At 43.2% G+C, this 23868-nt stretch overlaps 1 long non-coding RNA gene across 1 annotated transcript in view; it reads left to right on the top strand.

Annotated features, from left to right (window-relative positions):
* Positions 1-22682, top strand: part of LOC108648827 — a 72687-nt gene extending 50005 nt beyond the window's left edge. The window contains exons 3-4 of the long non-coding RNA XR_004219686.1: positions 13722-13812; positions 22534-22682. This is a non-coding gene — a long non-coding RNA (uncharacterized LOC108648827). The remainder of the gene's footprint in view (positions 1-13721; positions 13813-22533) is intronic.
* The last annotated feature ends 1186 nt before the right edge of the window (positions 22683-23868 follow it).

Here is a 23868-nt window from a genome sequence, read left to right as displayed (position 1 = left end):
GTAGAAAGTGGGGGCTAAATAAATATATGGCTGTATGTGCGAACCCGCACCTGGAAGAGCCAAATTCAAGGGGCTAAAGAGCCGCTTGTGGCTCAAGACCCACAGTTTGCCAACCATTGCCCTAGTTATAAAGTCCTTTTTATATTAGGGTCAGTTTTATCAAGGGCCATTTAGCCATCCAGTATATTTTGGGGGTGTGGGAGGAAAGCAGAGTGCCCTGCGGAAACACACAGAGACAGGTCTGGATTGGGATTCAAAATAGAAACAGCCCCACAGGCCTAATAAATAGTGACAGTCTATGGCATCTTACAGAAGCCCCTCTGGCATTTGCCAGAACCCACAGATTGCCAGTTTAGGAATGAAGAGAGATTATATAACTTCTTGCAGCTATTGCCCATGTTAAAATCAAACCCCCAGCACTACAAGGCAATATACTAACCGTTGAGCCACTAGTGATCAATATGGTATTGTAGTGGTTTTGTGCATCCTTAGTTTTGTCACTGCACCCCATCTCCTGGAAACTGCAGAGGTCAAAGCAAGTGGCTGCATTTACATGAATATATATATATATACACACACATTTACGTAATGCGTACTTTTCTGAATGCTTGGGGTGGGAAGGCATTAGGAGCTTTGACCTTGAAGTATCCTTGTCTTGCTTGCCACAAAGTCGCAAGACACATTTATTATTTTCCAAAATCCATAGCTGGTTATTATAATGAATCTATATATTTTTTGTCTTTGCAGTCCACATTCTTGCAACTCAGGCTGTCTCCTGGTCTTCGAAAGGTCCTTTTTGGCACGGCTCTTGGTTCGGTCGCCCTAGCCCTGGCTGCACACCAGCTAAAACGGCACAAGCACAAGAAGAAGCAGATTACAGCAGGCAATGGAGGCCTAAAGCTCGGCGGGGTGCCTGGCTCTGTTTTGCCCGTTAGGCATTCTTCCTCAGCTAAAAAAGGTGAGCGATATTGCTGTGTTTGCTGCCTGGGCAAATATAGATTCCTAGCAAATCATATGACGCACGGAAATCTGTAGAGATTTGGGAAAAAAATCCAGCACCAGGATTATCTGATTGGTGGGGGAGGTATTGATCATGTAAGCCATTTAGGCAAAGGATTATTTCCAAGAAAGAGACATCTGGGAGCAGTTTAATGGGCATACAACGATGCTAATTACAGCTCAGATTGTATATCCCTTAGGTAATATTAGGAAGGCTCAGTGCTTCTCAGATTGTGAGACTTCTTGCTAAATTGGTACGGCTCTACTCTTTCTGTTGCCCACATACATCTAGTAAATGTTTAGAATAGAATGTCAGTAAGAACACAAAAAGGTTAAAATGCTAGATGATACCCATGTGTTGGGCACCTTCCATCAGGGCAGTATTTTCTAGGGATGCACCGAATCTAGGATTCAGTATTCAACCAAGATTCTGCCTTTTTCAGCAGGATTTAGATTCAGCCGAATCCACGTTCCTGGCCGGACCAAATGCGAATCCGAAAAATCTTGTGACTTTTTTACATGTAAACACGGAAGCTGAATTTTTTTTTAGATTTAACCCTTCCAAACCCTAATTAGCATATGCTAATTAGGATTGGGTTCGGTATTGGGCCGAATCCTTTACGAAGGGAGAATCCTTGGGAGAAGGGGCTCAGGTTCCTACAGACTACTTGCTGCAAAATGTAGAGCAGAGGGGGAGATCCAACTGACACATGCAATAGTCTGTGTACCCCGATCACCGATGGGGCAGTTGAAAAATAGTGTTTTTTCTGGAGCAGGTCCAGGGGGGGCCATTTTACAAAACTTTACCCAAAGTGGCTTTTTTTTTTTTAAACTTTGTTTTTATTAGTTGTTTTACAACAAAGTAGGATGCATACAAAATATGTGGAACAACGGGGGTTAAAGAAAGTAGAATAGGGGTTGGATATCTGGGTGGTCTTTTTTCTTTTCTCTTTTTTTCCTTTTATTTAGGTAGCGTCTGGGATTTTCCCTTGGCATTGTCCGTTTTTAGATATGGTTAGTTGGTCGATTGTTTTGGTTTTCGGTCCAGGGTGTCCATATTTTTTCATATATGTCCATTTTGTGGTGGATGAGTGCGGTCAATTTTTCCATTGTAGATGTCCACCAGATTTTAGCATATATACCAGCTGTGTGCCCTGTGGGATTTATACATGATGTTGGCACTGCATATATACCGTCTGTGTGCCCTGTGGGCATTATACATGATGTTGGCACTGCATATATACCGCCTGTGTGCCCTGTGGGCATTATATATGATGTTGGCACTGCATATATACCGCCTGTGTGCCCTGTGGGCATTATATATGATGTTGGCACTGCATATATACCGCCTGTGTGCCCTGTGGGCATTATATATGATGTTGGCACTGCATATATACTAGTTGTGTGCCCTGTGGGCATTATACATGATGTTGGCACTGCATATATACCGCCTGTGTGCCCTGTGGGCATTATATATGATGTTGGCACTGCATATATACTGCCTGTGTGCCCTGTGGGCATTATATATGATGTTGGCACTGCATATATACTAGTTGTGTGCCCTGTGGGCATTATACATGATGTTGGCACTACATATATACTGGCTGTGTGCCCTGTGTGCATTATACATGATGTTGGCACTGCATATATACCGCCTGTGTGCCCTGTGGGCATTATATATGATGTTGGCACTGCATATATACTGGTTGTGTGCCCTGTGGGCATTATACATGATGTTGGCACTACATATATACTGGCTGTGTGCCCTGTGGGCATTATACATGATGTTGGCTCTTCATATATACTGGCTGTGTTCCCTGTGGGCATTATATTTGATGTTGGCACTGCATATATACTGGCTGTGTGCCCTTTGGGCATTATATATGATGTTGGCACTGCATATATACTGGTTGTGTGCCCTGTGGGCATTATACATGATGTTGGCACTACATATATACTGGCTGTGTGCCCTGTGTGCATTATACATGATGTTGGCACTGCATATTTACACTGGCTGTGTTCCCTGTGGGCATTATACATAATGTTGGCGCAGCATATATACAGGTTGTGTGCCCTGTGGGCATTATACATGATGTTGGCACTGCATATATACTGGCTGTGTGCCCTGTGGGCATTATACATGATGTTGGTGCTGCATATATACTGGCTGTGTGCCCTGTGGGCATTATACATAATGTTGGTGCTTAATATATACTGGCTGTGTGCCCTGTGGGCATTATACATGATGTTGGTGCTGCATATATACTGGCTGTGTGCCCTGTGGGCATTATACATAATGTTGGTGCTTAATATATACTGGCTGTGTTCCCTGTGGGCATTATACATGATGTTGGTTCTGCATGTTTACTGGCTGTGTTCCCTTTGGGCATTATACATGATGTTGGCACTGCATATATACTGGCTGTGTGCCCTGTGGGCATTATACATGGTGTTAGCACTGCATATTTACACTGGCTGTGTTCCCTGTGGGCATTATACATAATGTTGGTGCTGCATATATACAGGCTGTGTGCCCTGTGGGCATTATACTTGATGTTGGCAATGCATATATACAGGCTGTGTGCCCTGTGGGCATTATACATGATGTTGGCACTGCATATATACAGGCTGTGTGCCCTGTGGGCATTATACATGACGTTGGCACTGCATATATACTGGCTGTGTGCCCTGTGGGCATTATACATGATGTTGGTGCTGCATATATACTGGCTGTATGCCCTGTGGGCATTATACATGATGTTGGCACTGCATATATACTGGCTGTGTGCCCTGTGGGCATTATACATGGTGTTAGCACTGCATATTTACACTGGCTGTGTTCCCTGTGGGCATTATAGATAATGTTGGCGCTGCATATATACAGGCTGTGTGCCCTGTGGGCATTATACATGATGTTGGCACTGCATATATACCGGCTGTGTGCCCTGTGGGCATTATACATGATGTTGGCACTGCATATATACTGGCTGTGTTCCCTGTGGGCATTATACATTATGTTGGCACTGCATATATACTGGCTGTGTGCCCTGTGGGCATTATACATGATGTTGGCGCTGCATATATACTGGCTGTTTGCCCTGTGGGCATTATACATGATGTTGGCACTGCATATATACTGGCTGTGTTCCCTGTGGGCATTATACATGATGTTGGCACTGCATATATACTGGCTGTGTGCCCTGTGGGCATTATACATGATGTTGGCACTGCATATATACTGGCTGTGTTCCCTGTGGGCATTATACATGATGTTGGCACTGCATATATACTGGCTGTGTGCCCTGTGGGCATTATACATGATGTTGGCACTGCATATATGCTGGCTGTGTGCCCTGTGGGTATTATACATGATGTTGGTGCTGCATATATACTGGCTGTTCATCCTGTGGGCATTATACATGATGTTTGTGCTATATACTGGCTGTGTTCCCTGTGGGCATTATACATGGTGTTGGCGCTGCATATATACTGTCTGTGTGCCCTGTGGGCATTATACATTATGTTGGCACTGCATATATACTGGCTGTGTGCCCTGTGGGCATTATACATGATGTTGGCACTGCATATATACTGGCTGTGTGCCCTGTGGGCATTATACATGATGTTTGCTCTGCATATATACAGGCTGTGTGCCTTGTGGGCATTATACATGGTGTTGGCACTGCATATATACTGTCTGTGTTCCCTGTGGGCATTATAAATGATGTTGGCACTGCATATATACTGGCTGTGTGCCCTGTGGGCATTATATATGATGTTGGCACTGCATATATACTGGCTGTGTGACCTGTGGGCATTATACATGATGTTGGCGCTTTATATATAATTTCTATGCGACCTGTGGGTATTATACATGATATTGGCACTGCATATATATACTGACTATGCGCCCTGTGGGCATTACATATAAGGCTGGCATTGCATTTATACTGTTTAAGTTTTCTGTTCTGTGAGGTTTAAATATTACGTTGACACGGTATTTCCAATTTTATAGCTTTGTGGGCATAATTCATCATGTCGGAGCAGCATATTATATTCGCAATTGTTCTGTGGGTATGAAATATGATGCTGGCATTTTTTCCTGTTAGTTTCCCTTGTGTGTGTGGGTGGTTACATAGGGGCTTTGTGTATATGGGGGAAATGGGTTGTTTTACAGGCTTCATATCCTCACACCCCCAACAAGCGCTAGTGTTGACATCAGTTTAATTTTTACTTTGACAGCCCTGTTTTCAGAAGCGCTATCCAGGTAAACATTGCCTGTTTGGATTTCCAAATGCCCCCTGATAGCACAGACCTGCCCCAAAATATCACAGGCCACACCCTGATGTCACTGGCCCACCCCCTTGAAATGTCTAGTTTGCTGTCGGAGAGGGGACACTGGGGTACATAAACATTCTAGTTTGCTGTTGGAGAGGGGACACTGGGGTACATAAACATTCTAGTTTGCTGTCGGAGAGGGGACACTTTGGTACATAAACATTCTAGTTTGCTGTTGGAGAGGGGACACTGGGGTACATAAACATTCTAGTTTGCTGTCGGAGAGGGGTCACTGGATTACATAAACATTCTAGTTTGCTGTCGGAGAGGGGACACTGGGGTACATAAACATTCTAGTTTGTCCTCGGAGAGGGGACACAGGTACATAAACATTCTAGTTTGCTTTTGGAGAGGGGACACTGGGGTACATAAACATTCTAGTTCGCCGTCGGAGAAGGGACACGGGTACATAAACATTCTAGTTTGCTGTCGGAGAGGGGACACTGGGGTACATAAACATTCTAGTTTGCTGTTGGAGAGGGGACACTGGGGTACATAAACATTCTAGTTTGCTGTCGGAGAGGGGACACCTGGGTACATAAACATTCTAGTTTGCTGTCGGAGAGGGGACACTGGGGTACATAAACATTCTAGTTTGCTGTCGGAGAGGGGACACTGGGGTACATAAACATTCTAGTTTGCTGTCAGAGAGGGGACACTGGGGTACATAAACATTCTAGTTTGCTGTCGGAGAGGGGACACTGGGGTACATAAACATTCTAGTTTGCTGTCGGAGAGGGGACACCTGGGTACAAACATTCTTAGTTTGCTGTCGGAGTGGGGACACTGGGTAACATAAACATTCTAGTTTGCTGTCGGAGAGGGGACACTGGGGTACATTAATATTCTAGTTTGCTGTCGGAGAGGGAACACTGGGGTACATAAACATTCTAGTTTGCTGTCGGAGAGGGGACACTGGGGAACATAAACGTTCTAGTTTGCTTTCGGAGGGGGTTCAGCTGCTCTGATTACTTACCATGGCTTTGTTATAATTTGACCGGGGAAACAATTTCTTTTAAGGATCGGATTGGTTTATTGGCCTAGACCCGACCCTTCCTGGTGCTCCCCCTGTCCGACCGTTCCTCCCCGACGCATTAAACTTACGCAAGCTCAGGGGAGGACGTCTGGTGGGGGACCCTGTGGGGGGGATTAGGGGACACGCACCTGCAGGGCCCCTTGGGTTGGATCCCCGGTCTGCCCTGCCCCCCCAGTCCGCTAAAGTGATCTCAGGGGCAGTATTTATGCACTTACTTACTTTTGGGGTCTCTAAATGCCAGATACATTGTTGATCCTATGCACAATTGGCATCAAACTGTTCAGTGGACCCTTGGCTTTCATATTTAGGGTGTGTTTTCTTGGTACCTAATGTTATGTGGGAGATATGATGCTTGAAAGTGGAAGCTTTGAGACAATGTTTTAGAATTTTTTTTTTGGAAACTGCTAAACTTAGAAAAGCATTGCTGTTTGGTACTTAGGAGTAGAAAGACACGGTTACCCGTTCGGATTCGGCAGAATGTGTACTGTTCAAAAATATATGGTTTCCTGGGTTATTGGCACGTTTGGGAGACATGAGGCTTTACAAATCAGTTTGTATTTTGAGCTCTAAATCTTGTTCTAAAATTTCTACGATCTGCTTTATGGTGTGTCTGAACCCACATCTGACACATGGAGCGGATTTCGGCAGGAAAATGGATACTGACTGCGCACAGACGCGCCATGAAGCAGATAGAAGTGGACGGGCGGTTTCTCAGCCTGCGCTTATACACAAGCCAGGAAAGCGCCTTGTGTGGCAGGAACCCTAAACACCATTATGGGGACCTGAGGCTTTTGCCCTGTTTGAGGGAGATAAACGGGGGGACGGGGCAAATGCCCAAATGGAGAGCAGTAATGACAGCAGTAAGTGCTGATTCTGTGCCTCTGTCTCCTGATAACATTGCAGCTCTCTCTCTCTGCCAGGCACCAGCCCCCCCCCCTACTTTTTACTTTGTATCTTTTCTGAGCCCCACCCTGGTCACATGATGCTGTGTGTGTGAGACATTATCCTACAAAATGGTGCTGCTTCCAGGAGGGTGAGATGCTAATTCTGCTTCTTTCTGTGTGTGAGTGTGAGTGAGCATGATTGTGCAGTGAGTGGGGAGGGCATGGCTACCTGCTCTGTGGCTGCTGCACTGAGGGAACCCACCAAATCACAGTTCCCTTTGGGGGAAAGAGTGGGCCGTTGGGCAGCAGGGACCTTCCTGTTCCTTCAGCCTTTGCCCCCCCTGCAGTTCTCTGCATCATGGCGGCCCTCCTCTGGTTTCAGCAGCCCTCCTGCCTCTCCAGCCTGTATACAAGTTAGTGACACACACGTATACATATATTTCTGGGGGGTCGAGGGGGTCGCACACTTACAGCACTTGTACATACTCACACACACTGTGCAATTTGCCACATGTACACACTTTTACTATTGTTTAGCTTTTATTTATTTGTCTTTTTATTTATCTGTTGTGTGGTTATTTTGTTTTTAAAAATTGACCTAATACTAATGCAGTATCTTTTGTATTTCATGTCAATTGGATTTTTAGCGTTATTCAGTTTTTAGCCATTTTATTGCATTTTCAGCTCTGCATATTTGTTGCCTGTAAAACCGAATTGGGGAAACAAGTGAAACTTGGGTTCTGGCTGCTGCTCTCCTTAGGTTGGTTTTATTGCATTCTACCATGTTGTTTACCCCTTTGTATTTCCCTGAATATGTACAGGTACTTTCCCAACATATGTGGCTTTCTGGGGTAAACAGATTTGTGTCTCTTTATCCACATAAATGAGTGTATTTTGCTGTAGTTGTGTTGTGTTAACTAAACCCGCGCCAATATTTAGATAATTCCTCAATAAAAAAGTGTAAATGATGTGTCAGTGATAAACTTATATAATGTCTTCAGCAATGGACAGTCTGTGGGCTACATTGGACGTGCGTTCACAGAGAATTTGAAAATCCTGACGCTGAAACGATGAGTCCACTTTAACAGTTTCAAGTTGGGCGGCCATTGATGGGTAAATCCATTTAATCACTAAGAGAATCTCCGAGTTCAGGATCAGGTATTGTTTTAGTCGTGATGCTTTGCACTGAGTCCAGGGAGGGTGAATAGTCTTCTTGGTCTGCGGCCTGGTCAGCGCTTTGGGAAATGTTTGGGTTCCTGTTAGTATGGTTTTCATTTCTATTTACTATGTTTTATTTGCCATCTTGGCCACACCCCCGCTGGCATTTATATTTACTATGTTTTATTTTCCATCTTGGCCACATTCCTGCTGGCATTTATATTTACTATGTTTTATTTGCCATCTTGGCCACACCCCCGCTGGCATTTATATTGACTGTTTTATTTGCCATCTTGGCCACAACCCCACTGGCATTCATATTTAGGATGTTTTTATCTTGGTACCAAATGACCTGTAGGAGATAGGATCCTGTAAACTGGAAGCTTTGAGGTGTTTTTTAACTAATTTCATATTTATAAAAACCAATAACTGTAGAAAAGCTTTACAGTCTGGTAGTTTGGAGTAGAAAGACATATTTGCCCATTTCGGATTTTCCAAAATAGTTTTTTTTTCCAAAAATATATGGTTTCCTGGGGTAATCCTACTGTGAGTAGAGTCTGGCCTTGCTGTGTAAAGTATTTCAGGCACGATCTGTTAGTGTACTGCTGGGTGTTTTTGACACATACCCAGGGCCGGAACCAGGGGTAGGCAGAAGTGGTACCTGCCTAGGGCGCAACTATGTGTGTGTGTGTGGGGGGGGTGCTAAGCAGGTACCTCTGCCTACCCCCTTCTTGCTGCTGCGCTTCCCACCCCATGACATCAATACGTGTGCACTCACTCTCAAAAATGTGTTAATAGCCCAGTACTTAGGCCCATTCCAAGAGTAATTATGTCATCTAATTACATAAAGTCCCCCACCCCCCCCTCAGTGCCGCTGAAGACAGGAATGAAGAATGTATTCATGGGGAGTAAGCTGGTCTCTGTGCTCCCCCAACTTTTTTTGCACTGCATTCAGTTAACATTATCTTCTAGTATGTTATAGAATGGCCTATTATAAGCAACTTTCCAATTGGTCTTAATTATTCATTTTTTTATATTCTATTTGTCTTTTTCTTCTTCCAACTCTTTGCAGCTTTCAAATGGGGGTCACGTACCCCAGCGTCCAACAACTGGTTGCTCTGTGAAGCTGAAGTTTTTTCTATTCGGGTCCTCTCCTATTCATATTCCAGCCTCTCATTCAAACTGGTCACTGGTTGCTAAGGTCATTTAGTTCTAGTAACTTGCCCAAGTCTTCAAACCCCTGCCCTATTCTCTTCATTACTGACCCACAAGTCCTACATTGAAGTTGTTTTCTGAAATTTTATTTCTTTATTTGTTTATCATGGAAGCAAAAGAAAACGAGAGAAACCACCGAGACCAACAATGACTTGGAAGGAGCTACAGAGCCCAGTATTTGGCAACTGAGTAAAAGTGCATCAGGCAGCCGTATCAAGCTCTGTGTATGGCACTGAGGGGCGCTTGCGTCATCTGAATAAACAACTGCCTGCAGCAAATGTGCCGAAATCAGAATGGGGCAAAATCTTTCCCGAGCAGTGAGCCTAGCTGGTACGTATTTACATCAACCGCTTCTCTTACTGCGGCGGCTCTATACAATAGAGTGTTGGCACTGAATGCACAGAGATGGGTGGGTATTGAGACGGCCAATTCATTACAATAGATTTTATTCTCAGTGAAACAATTTAGGCCGAAGGTACACGGAGCGTTTGCTCTTAGTCTGCGTTTTTTCTGCAGGGTGAGAATCCCTTCCGTATTTCTGCACCTCAGTAAAACTGCATCTGCCCAAAAACTCCTGCTTTGGTGTTTTCAGGCCGATCCCTGCTCGGGGAAGGAGGATTCTGTACTTCTCAATGCAGTTTTACAGAGGTGCGTAAGGGTGTGGATCCGCTTTCTTAGCCTGCAAAAAAAACAGAGCAGTTGAGCAAACCTTCCGTGTTCCCTCATCCTTGAACTGCATTTCTGCCCGCTGATCTCACTGGGCGAGCAAAAAATGTGCTGTTTTTTTAATTTCCTTTTTTTATCCTTGTTACCTAATGACATATGGGAGACAGGGTGCTGTAAAATGTAAGTTTTGAGTTGTAAGACATAACTACCCATAAGTGCCCATTTTGGACGGATTTCTAAGGTAAATGTATATTTTGTCACTTTGCGCTACATAAAATACAGTAAATGTATTGATTTTGCAGTAGCTGTAGTGCCCTGCGGGACAACTTGTATGCACTATTGTGATGCTATAGGCCAGATACTTTGGCAATCCTATGCATATGGGCGTTAGCGGCCCTTTCTGCTTCCATTTCTTGCTGGTATTATTTTTTCCATCTCCCCCTATGTTAGTGCCTAACACCTCTCCTCTTGCCTTTGGCCTCTTAAGCTCTCACCTTTCATTTTTGCAGGCCCATTTTTACCAGCCCTGTGTAGCTTGTGCCCAACTCGCAGCTATTCAGGAGAGCCCAGTACACACCACCAAAATCCCCAAACTGAAACCAGGAGTGAGCGATTGTAAATACGCAGGGACATCAGCACAGCGTTACCCAATGAGATGTATCCCCCTGCCCAACGGCTGCACAACTCTGCTGATATAAAAGCTTTTTGTACCTTCCGATTTAGTTGGTGCTGCAATTCATACAGTTCTGCCTACGCCACGCAACTCCTGCACAATATCACAACGCGCTACGCAGACAAAGCTGTACATGGCCGTGCTGGGGCAGTGCTATTGGACATTGTGCAGGAGGTGTGTGGCCGAGGCACTACTGTATGAATAGCAGCACAATCTAAATCTGAAGGTAGAAAAAGTTTTGATGTTACCAGAATTACAGGCGCAGCCATAGGACAGGGGGATAATATTAAATGTGTAATGCTGTGATGTTATGCCCACATGGATTTAAATTCGCTCCCTCATGGTTTCCGCTCCTGTGCCGAGGCCCCCAGACCCTGCTCCCATGTTGTTTTGCTCTAAAACTTGATGAGAACAGAAGATTTTATGACCCACTAAAAGTTAACTTTTAGGTGGACCAACTTTTGTTCTGCTTCGAAGGTGAACTTACCCTTTACATTACATTGTGCTGTATTATTACTTAGCCACACCAACTGGTTCAGGTGCCGAGGGTCCGGCTGTCCTGTGGCTGCGCCGATCCCTGCAGAGAAATGTTCTGCCCTTTAGTTCTGCCGCCAGATTCAACAGAAAGTTATACGCACCTGAGGGTCTTCCCTTAGCGCTTTTCCTGCCAGGCACGTATTCTGACCACTAACGACGCTGGGAAATAATTCATTTTGTTATTTCATTGATTTGCCCAATTGTCTTTCATTTTTGTGATTTTATTGCAGTTTTACACTTGCACTGTTGTTCGTTGCATTTCTTTTTGGTATTTGGTATTGGCACGTTCAGGAGACATGGGACTTTCCAAATCAGTTGTATTTTGGTGCATATGGATTTCTCGTCTGCCAACCCAGCTTTTACACACAGAGCCCCCTGTCAGCGTATTATGTGCTGTAACCCCCCTAACTATACACAGATCCCCCCAGAAAACCATATATTTTTGGAAAGTACACATTCTGATGAATTGAAAATAGGTAAAGTTATTTTTCTTCACCAAAGTTACACACGGCAAAGCTATGCTAAAAACAGATCAGGAACACTAATACAGGGATAAAAAATGCAACAGAACAACAAAAATTGTGCAAATCAGTGAAACAACAAAATAAGTCACATGACAGCGTAATTAGTATGAGTCAGAATATCTGAATATCTAAATTGTGTGCTGTATGTATGTGTGTGTAAGTGTGTGTAAGTGTGTGTAAAAAAAATCACCCTTACCTGTCCTGAAGCATGCCTGGTCCGCGGTGCTACAGTCCTGGTCCTCCATGTGCAGGAAGTCAGTGGGCCGGCGCTGGGAAGAAGGAAGCGGCATCAAGCAGCAGACGTGATGCGATAGTGCGACAATCACGTCGCAGGGCCGACATGACAGCCCGCCTGGCTCGTTGCCCAGGGGGCTGTCATCGCTAGAAACCCTCTGCAGCGCCTCTCCAGAGAGAACTTTATCTGCCAAACAACATACGGCGCACGTCATTGGCAGTAAAAGGATTAAATGTTTTTTGAGTGAGAAAAAATAACTTGCACAACAAATGAAAAGAGTTGTGTGCAACAAAAATCGTTGTGTTGTACGAAAAAAAGTTGCCTGCGTAAAAATACATCACGTCTGCATGTCAAGAATTACCGGTTTGCTAATTTTTGGTGAAACAGGACATATTCACTCATCACTAGTTGGCACCTCATTTATACTACTAAAAGGATTCCGACTTGATAGGTATGGGGTACTTTATTTCTGAATTACACTTTTTACATTGCAAATAATTCACTCTACCATTTCCATTTTTATTCTTGGACCAACTAATATATATATATTTTTTTAGTTTTTATATACTGGCTGTGTGCCCTGTGGGCATTATACATGATGTTGACGCTGCATATATACTGGCTGTGTGCCCTGTGGGCATTATACATGATGTTGGCGCTGCATATATACTGGCTGTGTGCCCTGTGGGCATTATACATGATGTTGGTGCTGCATATATACTGGCTGTGTGCCCTGTGGGCATTATACATGATGTTGGCGCTGCATATACAGTTGCTTGCAAAAGTATTCGGCCCCCTTGAACTTTTCCACATTTTGTCACATTACCGCCACAAACATGTGATTGACTTGGAGTTACATTGTGTTGGTTAAGCGTTGTCTTTATTTTTTGAGAAATGTATTTAAACACAAGCATGTAAATAAGCATCATTTAGTCAAGCAATGTTTGCTTATGGGGTTGTTTGGTTGGGGGGGGCTGTAAGTGGTGAATGCCAGAAGTAGCATTTGGGGACTTTGCCATACTGAAAATGACTAAATATTTCTTTTTAAGGGGGAGTTACAGCCGTATTTCCTTTTCACTCCTGAGTTAAGAACTGAGGCCTTATTTTTAATGCACAGCCCATTTTACAGCCCTACGCCTTGGTCATTTGAGATGCTGAATTGCCATCCGAGAAAGTAGAAAGATATATCTACCCATTTTAACCTTTGGAAAATGTGTCCTTTGTGAATATATATCATACTTTTTTAGGCTCTTATGCCACAATGCGTTGAAGGTGCTTATTTGTACATAAGTTTCTTTTCATTGTGGGGCCTTTATATGCTATTGATCCATGTATATTGGGCATTAAACAGCTCAGTAAACCCTGGAATTCATTTTTGGTTGTTTGATCTTGTACAGGAGGGTGTGTGGGAGATATGATGTTGTAACATGGAGCTTTCATCTGATTTTATCTCCAGTCTGCTGCCCTGATGGAGGGGAGAGTGGAGCTGAAGGAGTGAGTAGAAGAGCTTGAGCACAAGTGCATCCAAGGAGAGACAGGCCGTGCTGGTAAGTAGTTATCCCCGGCTGGTATTTGTATAGTTCTACACATGTATCCCTACCCTCTGCTATAGGCAGCTCACTTATAGGGCACCTATCATTGAAATATATATTAATCTGCCCAACGTGTGGGCTAATCACATTCATTCTGGTTTGGGGACAATACTATTTTGGGCAGATATTGCCCCTAGGAAGCGTCCTGCCGCCATGTTGAGAATTACTCATGTGCATAATGGGGAGAGTCCCAGTCAGCACATTATGCACTTGTACATGTGACACAGGATCAGCCAATTACTTGCCTGTTCTTATGTCAAAAGCGTTTTCTGGCTAAAATATTATTTGCCTCCGACCGTTGTGTGGGCTCTTATAACCCACTCCTCCGGTAAGGGATCGATGTTGCTATGATAGGTGGCCTTTAAGCTAAAACATTAGATGTTGTGAGAAATGACAGTCTCATCCAATAAAGAGCCACACACACATCTGTATTTTGAGTGGTTTCATGAGAGTGGGTGCATGTGTATTCATTGCTGCTTTCCCCGCTGCTTGCTCCCTGTGAGCCCAGACTGCAGGTTTGTAGATGGGTTCTTTAGGTGCCAATAAGAGGCTGGGAGACTTTATTTCATGTTACTGGGAACTCGTCAGGGATTCTATGTCCGACCTATGGTGCACTCTGTACCTACCTCCTGTCTGCTGCTACAAAATTTCAAAAACTTCCTGGTTGCTAAGGTAATTTGGATCCTAGCAACCAGATAGCTGTTGTAACTGCAAACTGCAGAGTTGTTGAACAAAAATTGAAATTATTTTTATTATTTGTACTTTTTAAATTAAGACCAATTGCAAATTATTTGAGAATATTTCTCTCTACATTATAATAGATATTAACTCAAAGATGAGCAACCCCTTTAATATTATACAGCAGAAGATAAACATGATTGGATGCTGAATGTCCCTACAGTGCAGCAATGTATCATGATACATCTTCCCAATATCCATTCATTTCTCATTCTCACTGGGTTTATAGTTATGTGTAACTGTCACTGTGTCTGTCCCTTTCCCTTCTCTGCACTGCTGGTTCTGACTCCTGATACAACTTCCCAATATCCATTCATTTCTCATTCTCACTGGGTTTATAGTCATGTGTAACTGTCACTGTGTCTGTCCCTTTCTCTTCTCTGCACTGCTGATTCTGACTCCTGACACAACTTCCCAATATCCATTCATTCCTTATTCTCACTGGGTTTATAGTTATGTGTAACTGTCACTGTGTCTTTCTGTCCCTTTCCTTTCCTTTCCCTTCTCTGCACCGCTGGTTCTGACTCCTGATACAACTTCCCAATATCCATTCATTCCTCATTCTCACTGGGTTTATAGTCATGTGTAACTGTCACTGTGTCTGTCCCTTTCTCTTCTCTGCACTGCTGATTCTGACTCCTGACACAACTTCCCAATATCCATTCATTCCTTATTCTCACTGGGTGTATAGTTATGTGTAACTGTCACTGTGTCTTTCTGTCCCTTTCCCTTCTCTGCACTGCTGATTCTGACTCCTGACACAACTTCCCAATATCCATTCATTCCTTATTCTCACTGGGTTTATAGTTATGTGTAACTGTCACTGTGTCTTTCTGTCCCTTTCCTTTCCTTTCCCTTCTCTGCACCGCTGGTTCTGACTCCTGATACAACTTCCCAATATCCATTCATTCCTCATTCTCACTGGGTTTATAGTCATGTGTAACTGTCACTGTGTCTGTCCCTTTCTCTTCTCTGCACTGCTGATTCTGACTCCTGACACAACTTCCCAATATCCATTCATTCCTTATTCTCACTGGGTGTATAGTTATGTGTAACTGTCACTGTGTCTTTCTGTCCCTTTCCCTTCTCTGCACTGCTGATTCTGACTCCTGACACAACTTCCCAATATCCATTCATTCCTTATTCTCACTGGGTTTATAGTTATGTGTAACTGTCACTGTGTCTGTCTGTCCCTTTCTCTTCTCTGCACTGCTGATTCTGACTCCTGACACAACTTCCCAATATCCATTCATTCCTTATTCTCACTGGGTTTATAGTTATGTGTAACTGTCACTGTGTCTGTCTGTCCCTTTCTCTTCTCTGCACTGCTGATTCTGACTCCTGACACAACTTCCCAATATCCATTCATTCCTTATTCTCACTGGGTTTATAGTTATGTGTAACTGTCACTGTGTCTTTCTGTCCCTTTCCTTTCCTTTCCCTTCTCTGCACCGCTGGTTCTGACTCCTGATACAATTTCCCAATATCCATTCATTCCTCATTCTCAATGGGTTTATAGTTATGTGTAACTGTCACTGTGTCTGTCCCTTTCCCTTCTCTGCACTGCTGGTTTTGACCTCTGACACAACTTCCCAATATCCATTCATTCCTCATTCTCACTGGGTTTATAGTTATGTGTAACTGTCATTGTGTCTGTCCCTTTCCCTTCCCGCCACTGCTGGTTCTGACTCCTAATACAACTTCCCAATATCCATTCATTCCTCATTCTCACTGGGTTTATAGTTATGTGTAACTGTCACTGTGTCTTTCTGTCCCTTTCCCTTCTCTGCACTGCTGATTCTGACTCCTGACACAACTTCCCAATATCCATTCATTCCTTATTCTCACTGGGTTTATAGTTATGTGTAACTGTCACTGTGTCTTTCTGTCCCTTTCCTTTCCTTTCCCTTCTCTGCACCGCTGGTTCTGACTCCTGATACAACTTCCCAATATCCATTCATTCCTCATTCTCACTGGGTTTATAGTCATGTGTAACTGTCACTGTGTCTGTCCCTTTCTCTTCTCTGCACTGCTGATTCTGACTCCTGACACAACTTCCCAATATCCATTCATTCCTTATTCTCACTGGGTGTATAGTTATGTGTAACTGTCACTGTGTCTTTCTGTCCCTTTCCCTTCTCTGCACTGCTGATTCTGACTCCTGACACAACTTCCCAATATCCATTCATTCCTTATTCTCACTGGGTTTATAGTTATGTGTAACTGTCACTGTGTCTGTCTGTCCCTTTCTCTTCTCTGCACTGCTGATTCTGACTCCTGACACAACTTCCCAATATCCATTCATTCCTTATTCTCACTGGGTTTATAGTTATGTGTAACTGTCACTGTGTCTGTCTGTCCCTTTCTCTTCTCTGCACTGCTGATTCTGACTCCTGACACAACTTCCCAATATCCATTCATTCCTTATTCTCACTGGGTTTATAGTTATGTGTAACTGTCACTGTGTCTTTCTGTCCCTTTCCTTTCCTTTCCCTTCTCTGCACCGCTGGTTCTGACTCCTGATACAATTTCCCAATATCCATTCATTCCTCATTCTCAATGGGTTTATAGTTATGTGTAACTGTCACTGTGTCTGTCCCTTTCCCTTCTCTGCACTGCTGGTTTTGACCTCTGACACAACTTCCCAATATCCATTCATTCCTCATTCTCACTGGGTTTATAGTTATGTGTAACTGTCATTGTGTCTGTCCCTTTCCCTTCCCGCCACTGCTGGTTCTGACTCCTAATACAACTTCCCAATATCCATTCATTCCTCATTCTCACTGGGTTTATAGTTATGTGTAACTGTCTCTGTGTCTGTCCCTTTCCCTTCCCGTCACTGCTTGTTCCGACTCCTGATACAACTTCCTCATTCTCACTGTGTTTATAGTTATGTGTACCTGTCACTGTGTCTGTCTGTCCCTTTCTTTTATCTGCACTGCTGCTTCTGACTCCTGACAGAACTTTCTAATATCCATTCATTCCTCATTCTCACTGGGTTTATAGTTATGTGTAACTGTTACTGTGTCTGACCGTCCCTTTCTCTTCTTTGCACTGCTGGTTCTGACTCCTGATACAATTTCCCAATATCCATTCATTCCTCATTCTCACTTGGTTTATAGTTATGTGTACCTGTCACTGCATGTGTCTGTCCCTTTCCTTTATTTGCACTGCTGGTTCTGACTCCTTACACAACTTCCCAATATCCATTCATTCCTCATTCTCACTGGGGTTATAGTTATTTGTACCTGTCACTGTGTCTGTCTGTCCCTTTCTTTTATCTGCACTGCTGGTTCTGACTCCTGACAGAACTTCCCAATATCCATTCATTCCTTATTCTCACTGGGTTTATAGTTATGTGTAACTGTCACTGTGTCTGTCTGCCCCTTTCCTTTCCCTTCTCTGCACTGCTGGTTCTGACTCCTGATACAACTCCCCAATATCCATTAATTCCTCATTCTCACTGAGTTTATAGTTATGTGTAACTGTCACTGTGTATGTATGTCCCTTTCCCTTCTTTGCACTGCTGGTTCTGACTCCTGATACAACTTCCCAATATCCATTCATTCCTCATTCTCACTTGGTTTATAGTTATGTGTAACTGTCATTGTGTCTGTCCCTTTCCCTTCTCTGCACTGCTGGTTCTGACTCCTGATACAACTTCCCAATATCCATTAATTTCTCATTTTCACTGGGTTTATAGTTATGTGTAACTGTCACTGTGTCTTTCTGTCTTTCTCCCTTGTCTGCACTGCTGGTTCTGACTCCTGATACAACTTCCCAATATCCATTCATTCCTTATTCTCACTGGGTTTATAGTTATGTGTAACTGTCACTGTGTCTGTCTGTCCCTTTCCCTTCTCTGCACTGCTGATTCTGACTCCTGATACAACTTCCCAATATCCATTCATTCCTCATTCTCACTGGGTTTATAGTTATGTGTAACTGTCACTGTGTCTGTCCCTTTCCCTTCTCTGCACTGCTGGTTCTGACTCCTGATACAACTCTCCAATATCCATTCATTCCTCATTCTCACTGGGTTTATAGTTATGTGTAACTGTCACTGTGTCTTTCCCTTTCCCTTCTCTGCACTGCTTGTTCTGACTCCTTATACATCTTCCCAATATCCATTCATTCTTCATTCCACATTCTCACTGGGTTTATAGTTATGTGTAACTGTCACTGTGTCTGTCCCTTTCCCTTCTCTGCACTGCTGGTTCTGACTCCTGATACAACTCTCCAATATCCATTCATTCCTCATTCTCACTGGGTTTATAGTTATGTGTAACTGTCACTGTGTCTTTCTGTCTCTCTCACTTCTCTGCACTGCTGGTTCTGACTCCTGATACAGACTCCTGATACAACTTCCCAATATCCATTCATTCCTCATTCTCACTGGGTTTATAGTTATGTTTAACTGTCACTGTGTCTGTCTGTCCCTTTCCCTTCTCTGCACTGCTGATTCTGACTCCTGACACAACTTCCCAATATCTATTAATTCCTCATTCTCACTGGCTTTATAGTTATGCGTTACTGTCACTGTGTCTGTCTGTCCCTTTCTTTTCCCTTCTCTGCACTGCTGGTTCTTACTCCTGAAACAACTTCCCAATATCCATTCATTCCTCATTCTCACTGGGTTTATAGTTATGTGTAACTGTCACTGTGTCTGTCCCTTTCCCTTCTCTGCACTGCTGGTTCTGACTCCTGATACAACTCCCCAATATCCATTCATTCCTCATTCTCACTGGGTTTATAGTTATGTGTAACTGTCACTGTGTCTTTCTGTCTTTCTCCCTTCTCTGCACTGCTGGTTCTGACTCCTGATACAGACTTCTGATACAACTTACCAATATCCATTCATTCCTCATTCTCACTGGCTTTATAGTTATGTTTAACTTTCACTGTGTTTGTCTGTCCCTTTCCCTTCTCTGCACTGCTGATTCTGACTCCTGACACAACTTCCCAATATCTATTAATTCCTCATTCTCACTGGCTTTATAGTTATGCGTTTCTGTCACTTTGTCTGTCTGTCCCTTTCCTTTCCCTTCTCTGCACTGCTGGTTCTTACTCCTGAAACAACTTCCCAATATCCATTCATTCCTCATTCTCACTGGGTTTATAGTTATGTATAACTGTCACTGTGTCTGTCTGTCCCTTTCCCTTCTCTGCACTGCTTGTTTTGACTCCTGATACATCTTCCCAATATCCATTCATTCCTCATTCTTACTGGGTTTATAGTTATGTGTAACTGTCACTATGTCTGTCTGTCCCTTTGCGTTCTCTGCACTGCTGTTTCTGACTCCTGATACAACTTCACCAATATCCATTCATTCCTCATTCTCACTGGGTTTATAGTTATGTGTAACTGTCAATGTGTCTGTCCCTTTCTCTTCTCTGCACTGCTTGTTCTGACTCCTGATACAACTTCCCAATATCCATTCATTCCTCATTCTCACTGGGTTTATAGTTATGTGTTACTGTCACTGTGTCTGTCCCTTTCCCTTCTCTGCACTGGTGGTTCTGACTCCTGATACAACTTCCCAATATCCATTCATTTCTCATTCTCACTGGGTTTATCGTTATGTGTAACTGTTACTGTATCTTTCCGTCCCTTTCCCTTCTCTGCACTGCTGGTTCTTACTCCTGATACAACTCCCCAATATCCATTCATTCCTCATTCTCACTGGGTTTATAGTTATGTGTAACTGTCACTGTGTCTGCCCTTTCCCTTCTCTGCACTGCTGGTTCTGACTCCTGATACAACTCCCCAATATCCATTTATTCCTCATTCTCACTGGGTTTATAGTTATGTGTAACTGTCACTGTGTATGTCTGTCTCTCTCCCTTCTCTGCACTGCTGGTTCTGACTCCTGATACAGACTCCTGATACAACTTCCCAATATCCATTCATTCCTCATTCTCACTGGCTTTATAGTTATGTTTAACTGTCACTGTGTCTGTCTGTCCCTTTCCCTTCTCAGCACTGCTGATTCTGACTCCTGACACAACTTCCCAATATCTATTAATTCCTCATTCTCACTGGCTTTATAGTTATGCGTTACTGTCACTGTGTCTGTCTGTCCTTTTCCTTTCCCTTCTCTGCACTGCTTGTTCTTACTCCTGAAATAACTTCCCAATATCCATTCATTCCTCATTCTCACTGGGTTTATAGTTATGTGTAACTGTCACTGTGTCTTTCTGTCTCTCTCCCTTCTCTGCACTGCTGGTTCTGACTCCTGATACAGACTCCTGATACAACTCCCCAATATCCATTCATTCCTCATTCTCACTGGCTTTGTAGTTATGCGTTACTGTCACTGTGTCTGTCTGTCCCTTTCCTTTCCCTTCTCTGCACTGCTGGTTCTTACTCCTGAAACAACTTCCCAATATCCATTCATTCCTCATTCTCACTGGGTTTATAGTTATGTGTAATTGTCACTGTGTCTGTCTTTCCCTTTCCCTTCTCTGCACTGCTGGTTCTGACTCCTGATACATCTTCCCAATATCCATTCATTCCTCATTCTCACTGGGTTTATAGTTATGTGTAACTGTCATTGTGTCTGTCTGTCCCTTTCTCTTCTCTGCACTGCTTGTTCTGACTCCTGATACAACTTCCCAATATCCATTCATTCCTCATTCTCACTGGGTTTATAGTTATGTGTAACTGTCACTGTGTCTGTCTGTCCCTTTCTCTTCTCTGCACTGCTGGTTCTGACTCCTGATACAGACTCCTGATACAACTTCCAAATATCCATTCATTCCTCATTCTCACTGGGTTTATAGTTATGTGTAACTGTCACTGTGTCTGTCTGTCTCTCTCCCTTCTCTGCACTGCTGGTTCTTACTCCTTATACAACTCCCCAATATCTATTCATTCCTCATTCTCACTGGGTTTATAGTTATGTGTAATTGTCACTGTATCTGTCCCTTTCCCTTCTCTGCACTGCTGGTTCTGACTCCTGATACAACTTCCCAATATCCATTCATTCCTCATTCTCACTGGGTTTATAGTTATGTGTAATTGTCACTGTGTCTGTCCCTTTCCCTTCTCTGCACTGCTGGTTCTGACCTCTGATACAACTTCCCAATTTCCATTCATTCCTCATTCTCACTGGGTTTTTACAGTACTTGTTATGGTCAGTGGCTTGATAGCTAAGGTACATGAAAGGGCTACAAATCTGCCCTGAGGGTCTGTATGTAAGTCATGAAGTGAAGTTTAAAAGGTATGTGTTTTCTAATCAAAATAGAATGCCTCTGGCATAAGGGGGCGTGATAGCCATGAGTCTCCCAAGGGCTTTTTTAATGCCAGTAGGCATTGTCCCTCGAGATGGGTCTCCTGCAGTAGCAGGATATGGGGCTGATATTTTGTAATGTAATTGAAGACTAGAGATTGTTTGAATTTGGAATTTAGGCCCCTTGAGTTCCAAGATATGAGCGCTAAGGGCTCCTCACCTTCTCGGTTTGACAATGACACATTGTGCAGTGACATGCACTTGGGTTTATTTATTCCAACTGCTTGTTAGCTGCTTTCGCTAAGTTTCCATCTGGGGACTGTCAGCACAGAGTGTGTATGGTGTGTCTATTTTTAAGAGATTGGCAAAATGTGCATAAATAATGTAAGGTTTTCATAATGCAATTATATATTATTATATAATTATTAATTATTATTGAAATGTTTGTTTGAGAAAATGTTTTAACTTGTTGTAATGTTTTAAATTTCCCACTAGGTGGCAGTAAGGGCAATTGTATTATATCATGATTATAGAATTGTAATGTAGGACTCCGACCTCCAAGGGGAAGCATAGTGCAGAAGGTATTAAAGGCTGTTGTGTAGGAGACATGGGGAATGTTGTTCAGTATTGATTGGATGAAAATATTCCTTTTGTACCTGTATTTCATTTTATGTAACTTGTCTGTTTTTTTCCCTTGTCCCTCAAGGCCAGTTAAGTAAAGTGCATCAGGAATCCAAAGAGGCGCAACGTCAGCACAGAACCCCAGAAACAGAGCCATGAGGAAAAGATGGTGAGAAACGCAGCAAGTGAAGGAGTAATAGTAGTAAAAAACGCAGCGAGTCAAGCAGGAATGGTAATGAGAAACGCAGAGAGTCAAGCAGGAATGGTAATGAGAAACGCAGCGAGTCAAGCAGGAATGGTAATGAGAAACGCAGCGAGTCAAGCAGGAATGGTAATGAGAAACGCAGCGAGTCAAGCAGGAATGGTAATGAGAAACACAGCGAGTCAAGCAGGAATGGTAATGAGAAACGCAGCGAGTCAAGCAGGAATGGTAATGAGAAACGCAGAGAGTCAAACTTGAATGGTAATGAGAAACGCAGCGAGTCAAACTGGAATGGTAATTAGAAACGCAACGAGTCAAACAGGAATGGTAATGAGAAAAGCAGTGATTCAAGCAGGAATGGTAATGAGAAACGCAGTGAGTCAAGCAGGAATGGTAATGAGAAAAGCAGACAGTCATGCAGGAATGGTAATGAGAAAAGCAGTGATTCAAGCAGGAATGGTAATGAGAAACCCAGTTAGTCAAGCAGGAAAGCTAATGAGAAATTCAGCGAGTGAAGGAGGAATAGTAATGACAATTGTGTTGTAATGTGGGAAATTTCCCACTAGGTTGCAGAAAGGGCAACTGTGTTATATCATGAGTATAGAATTTTAATGTAGGACTCCGGCCTCCAAGGGGAAGCATAGTGCAGAAGGTATTAAAAACTGTTGTGTAGGAGACATGGGGAATGTTGTTTAGTATTGATTGGAAGGAAATATTTGTACCTGTATTTCATTTTATGTAACTTGTCTGTTTTTTTCCCTTTTCCCTCAAGGCCAGTTAAGTAAAGTGCATCAGGAATCCAAAGAGGCGCAACTTCAGCACAGAACCTCAGAAACAGAGCCATGACGAAAAGATGGATAGAAATGCAGCGAGTCAAGGAGTAATAGTAGTGAAAAACGCAGCGAATCAAGCAGGAATGGTAATGAGAAACGCAGCGAATCAAGCAGGAATGGTGATGAGAAACGCAACGAGTCAAGCAGGAATGGTAATGAGAAACGCAGCAAGTCAAGCAGGAATGGTAATGAGAAACGCAGCGAGTGAAGCAGGAATGGTAATGAGAAACGCAGAGAGTCAAGCAGGAATGGTAATGAGCAACGCAGCGAGTTAAGCATGAATGGTAATGAGAAACGCAGCGAGTCAAGCAGGAATGGTAATGAGAAGCGCAGTGATTCAAGCAGGAATGGTAATGAGAAATGCACAGAGTCAAGCAGGAATGGT

The sequence above is a fragment of the Xenopus tropicalis genome, chromosome 8, assembly GCF_000004195.4.
Source record: "Xenopus tropicalis strain Nigerian chromosome 8, UCB_Xtro_10.0, whole genome shotgun sequence".
Lineage (NCBI taxonomy): Eukaryota > Metazoa > Chordata > Amphibia > Anura > Pipidae > Xenopus > Xenopus tropicalis.
Note: the sequence above shows the minus strand (reverse complement) of the source record. Positions and strands in the feature narration are given on the sequence as shown.